The sequence below is a fragment of the Belonocnema kinseyi genome, chromosome 1, assembly GCF_010883055.1.
Source record: "Belonocnema kinseyi isolate 2016_QV_RU_SX_M_011 chromosome 1, B_treatae_v1, whole genome shotgun sequence".
Taxonomy (NCBI): Eukaryota; Metazoa; Arthropoda; class Insecta; order Hymenoptera; family Cynipidae; genus Belonocnema; species Belonocnema kinseyi.
In genome coordinates, this window is record NC_046657.1 from 86943272 (window position 1) to 86950632 (window position 7361).

At 32.0% G+C, this 7361-nt stretch overlaps 1 protein-coding gene across 3 annotated transcripts in view; it reads left to right on the forward strand.

Annotated features, from left to right (window-relative positions):
• The first annotated feature begins 1082 nt into the window (after positions 1-1082).
• Positions 1083-7361, forward strand: part of LOC117175103 (prolyl 4-hydroxylase subunit alpha-1-like) — a 57852-nt gene continuing 51573 nt past the window's right edge. The window contains exon 1 of one of the 3 annotated variants that reach the window (XM_033364676.1): positions 1083-1214. The gene's annotated coding sequence lies outside the window, so the exon portion shown is untranslated. The remainder of the gene's footprint in view (positions 1215-7361) is intronic. The other 2 variants (XM_033364656.1, XM_033364666.1) reach the window with 2 other exon arrangements.

Sequence of the window (7361 nt, forward strand, 5' to 3'; positions counted from 1 at the left end):
AAATCAAAAAGCATGAAAGAGGGAGCTCTTCTTAATATTTTGACACCAAAATCATGCCGATACACCTTACCGACTGCGAGTAAAGCCACCCACGCTTTAACTGTACAGACTGTAATTACAGAGTAGTTTTTTCTGAGCGAAAAGTTTGAAGTTTTTAGTAGAAAAAGCCTTACTTATTACTTGTTACTTTCGAATAAAATCACATAAATTGACTAAAAAACAAAAATTTTAAGTTCTTCTGAAAGGGGGCTTAACGATTTTGTTCAATATTCGTTAAGAATACTCTGGAAGCATCCCCAAACCATAATTTATGGGTTACAAACTTTAGTCTACTTATTTAAGTGAAACTTGGTCTTGAAGAAGAATGCAGAGTGAAAACGAGAAAATCTTATGGAAAGTCAAAAAGCTCATGTATTATAACAACCTTTTACATAAGGTGCATCATCATAGCAGGATTTAAAAAGGTTAAATATATTACTGCAATCAAGTGGGGATTCGATAAAATTGTACACAACCAAATTTTAGGTTGTACATTTGCTAAATGTTACTCCGAAGGCTAAATTATTTGTCGCCATATAATTCTTTAAAATTTTTCAACTTCGATGCAATTATAGAATGGATTTATTTCTTCAGGACTGCGAATTTTGTTTGTAAAATAATGTCATATATAATATTATTTATAGTAAGGAGGGCTTGTGAAAATAGGCTAGGGTATGCAGCTTTTAATCTTTCCACAGTATTACTTGTCTACCAAACCGTTACCACCTCCCCCACACACCTATTATTCCCATCTATAATCTTTAAATATCTAAGAAGGAACCACTGGAAAAAGAGTAACAGTGGTTTTGATGTATGTCCATCCAAATATCCGCAAACATCACTTCCGAGGTTCACCTTGAAAAATTTGGAAATGTTTAGCTTTTTATATTCTATTATATATTATACTTGTATGTATTCGTATAATCATCGCACAAAAATAAATTCGATACAAGAGGATTTAGAGCTAAAAGAAATGTCTGAACTTATTTTTAGAAAATTCCCAACGTTCACCGAAGTCGTGAGTTTGGTCATTTTTATTATTCCTGCCTCGGAGTTTTATGAGTCGTTGCGATAAAATTTACTATACAGTAAAAGACATATTGGGACACAGTGCCTTTACTTTATATTCTGAAGAAACCAGTTTGCTCTAAGAGAAAAAGAAAATAATCATAGAGGTACGTGCTCTTAGATAATATTTAAAATTATAAATTTGTAAATAATTTTAGTGTATATGGGTGATATCCTTACAGGATTTTTTTATTCTATGAAAAATGTTTTTTTTTTCGAATTTTTGAATGTAGCAGTTTACACAGTATTAAATTTGTTTGTTGAAGTACAGTTTTCCAAATTTCTAAATCAAATTGATTAACACATAGACGTAATATACTCAAATTGGTATATTAATTGGCAATTCTGTCTTTCTTTTTCTAATTAAGCATTGAAGCATTAAAGACGGATTGAGAGAATAAAAGAGAAACAAAAATGAAGTCAACTTCTGATTGATGTATAATTTTGTGCTTCTCATTGAAAATGTAGTTTTACTAAGATTTATAGCAGTGCACGTTTTACTGCGTTTTAAAAATTCACAATTATCAATATGCAACGTTGCAGAATTTACAGCGATGGGCTTGTCTCTCTTTGTTTCTCTTTGTCATCGTCATAGTCATTATCGTCGCAACAGGCTGTAAAGTCGCTACTATTTGAAGGAATTTACCGTTTGGATTGCCCTTTGACACACTTTATAAGAATTCGAAAAGAAAGAGCCAGTTAATTAGTCAGATATTTGAGATGAAAATTCAAAATATTAGAACATTTTCAAAATATTGGAGAGCATTTTTTTTATTTTAAAATTATATGTACGCCTATTTGTAGTGGTAGAAAATTCGAACATTATCTCTGACTTTTATCGATAAAGAAAAAAAATGTGCTCACCGCGCGAGTACATTCTCATCGTGCACTGCGTGCGCGGCTCACAAGTTTGGGCGCGCCTAGGGCGGGCGACTGCTGGGTTTCGCGCTTCGCGTTCGGTATTTGTATTTCTCCCACATTTTTGCACAGACCTTTAAAATGAATGGTAAATGGATCGACAACTGTAATTTTGGGATTTTCAACTCTCTTTTTTTTAAACCTTTTTCGGATTTAGCAAACTCGATCTTGTCCAAAATGTCAACTTTCTACAATATGCTCAACACTTTTATATAAAATATAATACATTTTTTTGCACCAATGTCGGGAATGCTTATTCAGATATTGCACAATAAAGTGCAAATTATAATATTATTCACCATGATTACTTTAATATTTGTTTCTTATTTCGCATTCAATTGTATTCTTAGCTGCGCTCAAACATGTATTATTATTCTAATAAATTTATATTATTACAATTCATAATAAGCATCAAAATTAAAACATACATATTCTTATTGTATTTTTTAAAAATTATTTCTTTATTTCGAATCTTGTTTTTAACGATTGAAAAAAACTACGCTGTCTATCAGAAAAATATTCTTAAAACATTTGTAAAACTTTTTCGGTCGAATAAATGTTGTCTAATTTATACTTGTAGCTCATATCGTCTTTATAAAAAAGTAATTCATTACAAATTTTCGGATCTCTTCTAGGTGGACAATTTTACTCCAACCATCTCCTTAAGTGTCATGGTTAGTTTTACCACAAAATGGAGTTATGGCTTTTTCATTAATTTTTTTTCGATCAAAATTTAAATTTTCAAATGTTTGTTAACAAAATTCAAAAAGTTATTAAAATAATGTTATAGAGCCTTCAATAGGTTAAGTTTTTCTTTTCTTTCCTTTTCCCATAGCACGCTTTGTTTGTCTTCAAATGTCCATTTTCGGTGGATTTTTTTGATTTTGAAAATGCTATAACTTTAGTAACTTTTATTTTATCAAAAAAAGTCATGGGGATAAATTGTTCTAATTTTTTTACACTATAAACAGCTGTCAATAGAGTTTTCTAATGTGGAAAAAAGTATTCTCAATTTTTTTGAAAAAGCGAGCCAAAACCACAGACGATAACCACAGGCGATAACCACAGACATCGACGTTTAGACTCTTTTTTTGACTCAAGGGGCCTTAAAACGTCGATATTTGATGAAATCCGCCAACTTCAGTTTTCACATAAAACTAAAGCCTTCTCATTATGGATAAGAATATACAAAACTAATGAAAATTAACATTTTAAGCCAAGCAAAGGACGATAGGCAAAGTTTCAAGAAAATAAAAACGTTGAATCTTTTAAAATCCTACAAGAATATTGTAACGACTTTTTCAATTTTATTAAAAAAGCGATACCTCAAATTTCAGTTGCATCAAATATAATGAAAAATTACGCATTGCGCTCAGACTATGCAAGATACTTAATGATAGAAGATGCAGTTTCTGTTTTATTTGTAAAAAACAAAATTAGATTTTCTTAATTTAAATTTTTGAACAAACGACACAAGCTACACGGAAAAAAAGTCTTGGAATATTTCCTGGATTAGTGCTGGACTTTTGGACGGGATATCATTTTTATGAAGTTTCGTATAATGTCTATGAAGAGGTCATAGATTGGCATAGAAAAATTATAGAAAGTCATGGAAGTTTTTAAGCGCAGTCAGGGAAACAGTCAGGAAAGCACTCTTTGACTGGCTGCGAGAATTTACAGAGCCGCGCAAAGTTACAAATTCGCATTGCAATTGGTGTAGTAACCACTGGATGAAGACTCAGTCGGCGAGTAGATTGATTCTCATTGGTTTGCTTATTTTAAATCATTAAAAGTGCAAATAAAGTATTTTCAACAAAAAGCAATTGTAAAATGCATAAAGATAAGAAGAATTATTTAAAATGATTATTTGGGATTAAAAAAGGTATGCCTTCCTTTGAATTTAAAGTCGATCATTAATTTTTACAAGGGGTAGCAAAAGAAATTAATATCTTCAAAATTTAGGTAACATAAAAACCGTTAGTCATTTACTACCATATTAAATAAATTAGCAAAGGGCTATTATTACATTTTCCAAAAAATTGATGTAAAAAGTTTTTATTTTCATGTTCTTATTTTTGAACATAAAATATTTTAATAAAATATAAAAATGTAGAAATATATTCTACAAAACTTTTCATAGATTCTTTTAAAATAGCTCTTTATCATCAGAAATTCCATTTAATATAACTCACAATTAGGTTTTTGCCTAAGTTTAAAAGTTTGTTTACCAAAAATGTATTGGTTTAATTTTGGAAATACGTCAGTTTCATGAAAATAAATGGTTTATAACGCAGGAACTTGAAAAAAGTGCGTCATACGAAGAGAATGCAAAAGACAAAAATTTGGCTATTTTGTTTATTTTTTATGAATTTCTTTATTCTAGAATCAACTTCTTTAATTTAAAAAATAAAAATATAAAAATTTAAAATTTAAACCGAAATTTTATCATTTTTCCTAGTACTTTGTGATTATTAATTTATGTTACACAAGAAATTTTCTGAAAGTCAAATTTCCATAAAATGGATTTTATATTTTTTTCATAGAATAGAACGGTGTAATTTGTTTTTTTATAACTTACAGATTTAAAAAAAGTCATTTAACATTTTTTATTTTAAACAATTGAAACATAATTTTTATGTAAAATCATCTCTTCCTGAGTAAAAATTCTTCGACTTGGTTTCGTCTTGAATTGCCTCCAATCAAGACATGCTGAAGTCCAAAAGTTCGACATGAGCATATTTCAGTTTTGAGAGGAAGCCGAACTTAAATTTATGTCTTGGAGACAAGGTTCTATGTCTTGAAGACATATGTATGTCTTAAGTAGAATTTGTATGACTCCAAGACGAGCGGTTTATACATTACAGTGTATACCTGCCCTAACAAAAAGGGTCATTCTGACTGTTATGAAAGCTAATCTTTGTTAATGACACAGCCACACAAAAAAAAATAAGTGTGCGGATCTGGTAACAAGACACACGTATTCCTATGGATTTTGGGGCGCTGAATTCAAATTCGGTATCAAAACTCACCCATCACCTCATGGTTGAGCCATAACCTCAAAAATTACGAAAAATCATGCACTGAGGCAAATAAATTTCAAAATAATGCCAGTGATGGAAATTTTCACTTCAAAAACATGGCGACAACTGTGAAGGATCAACCCTTGCCTAATATCAACTTACTTAACATAACTTTACCCAACAGAACCTGACCTCACCTAACCTGAATTAACAGAAATTTATTGAACTAAACGTAAAGCTCTGGAAGCATATTTTCCTAGCAGCAAATGTGTGCTACATCGAATGGGTTAACTCGAGTATAACCTAGAAATAAATCTAACCTAGCCTAACCTAACCTCACAAAACATAATTACACTGATTGTGTTGTCCCATTGTGTTTGCGGTACCGTTTGAATCAGCTTGTGCTTAACCTGCAAAAAGGTCAAACCTATCCTAGCCTAAAAAAACCTGACCTAACCTAACCTAACTTAACTTCACGTAATAGAACTAAACTCATTGTGTTGTCCTGTTCTGTTTGCGGTACCGTTTCATTCAGGTTCGGCTTAACCTACATAGAGGTTTAACCTATCCTAACCTAACGAAACCTGACCTAACCTAACCTAGCCGAATGAAATTCAACCACACGTGTAGCTATGTAAGCATACGGTTCTCAGTCTTAAATGTGTGCTATATTTAATAGGTTAACTCGATCTTAACCTACAAATGAAGAAGAAAGGACACGTTATAGCAGGCAGAAAATAGACTGAAGTAGGTCTATAAATCAATTCAATTACGATAAAAAGCAAGATAAAATGTAAACACGAAAGATAGTATAAATATATCTCTTAAGTTTAAGAAAGCGGAGAGAAAAAAGTTTTAAATAAAACTCTTATTCATTTGCATATTTATGTTATAGTTCTACATTTTAATTGATACAAACATTGTCAGGTCAATTGAAATGGGGTCAATTCTACTTGTAATTCTAAGTTTCTTCAAATGAGTAATGTGCGTCTAAATTTTTAACCACCTGTAGTACAATAAAATGAATTTTATTGTGTTAGAACGGGAACACTTAAGTTAAGTTGTGTTGCGTTAAGCAAAATTTCCCTAGGTTCTGTTAAGTTAGATTCATTTGTAGGTTAAGATCGAGTTAAACTATTAAAATAACACACATTTAAGACTGAGAACCGTACGCTTACATAGCTACACGTGTGGTTGAATTTCATTCGGCTAGGTTAGGTTAGGTCAGGTTTTGTTAGGTTAGGATAGGTTAAACTTCTATGTAGGTTAAACCGAAGCTGAATGAAACGGTACCGCAAACACAACGGGACAACACAATGAGTTTAATTGTGTTACGTGAAGTTAGGTTAGGTTTTTTTAGGTTAGGATAGGTTTGACCTCTTTGCTGGTTAAGCCCACGCTGATTCAAACGGTACCGCAAACACAACGGGACAACACAATCAATTTAATTGTGTTTCGTGAGGTTAGATTAGGTTAGGCTAGGTTAGATTTATTTCTAGGTTAGGCTCGAGTTGACCCAATCGATGTAACACACATTTGCTGCTGGGAAAATATGCTTCCAGAGCTTTACGTGTAGTTCAATAAATATCTGTTAATTCAGGTTAGGTGAGGTCAAGTTCTGTGGGGTAAAGTTGTGTTAAATAAGTTGATATCAGGCAAGGGTTGATCCTTCACAGTTGTCGACACGTTTTTGAAGTGAAAATTTGCATCACTAGCATTATTTTGAAATTTATTTGCCTCAGTGCATGATTTTTCGTCATTTTTTGAGGTTATGGCTCAACCATGACGTGATAGGTGATTTTCGATACCGAATTTGACTTCAGCGCCCCAAAATCCATAGGAATACGTGTGTCTTGTTACCAGATCCGCACACTTATTTTTTTTGTGTGGTTGTGTGATTAAACAATCTCGTATGTTTTTATACAAGATACATATTCAATCAACTTATTCACAATGTTGATTTGTATCATACTTGTTCGGCGAGAATATAAAAAATATTGTTTATTTTTACGTATTTCTATAACATTTTATTGGGAGTAGAGAGAAATAGAGTCACAATGCATTAGAGATGTCAGTTGTGTGGGAATAATGTAGAGGAAAATTAATTCACTAATCTGACTCCAAGATTACTGCGAGCACCCACTACTCGAGAATGTGATTAAAGTAGACGATCTATTAAACTCAACAGATTGTTTTATTGCGTGAATTACATGAGTGCAACTAGGACTTGCAAATGTGCTTACACCAGGCCAAGCTGCCACCAACCGATTATGCAGTCTGCCCGCACCTCTCTAGTAGCAGATATACTAGAGCCGT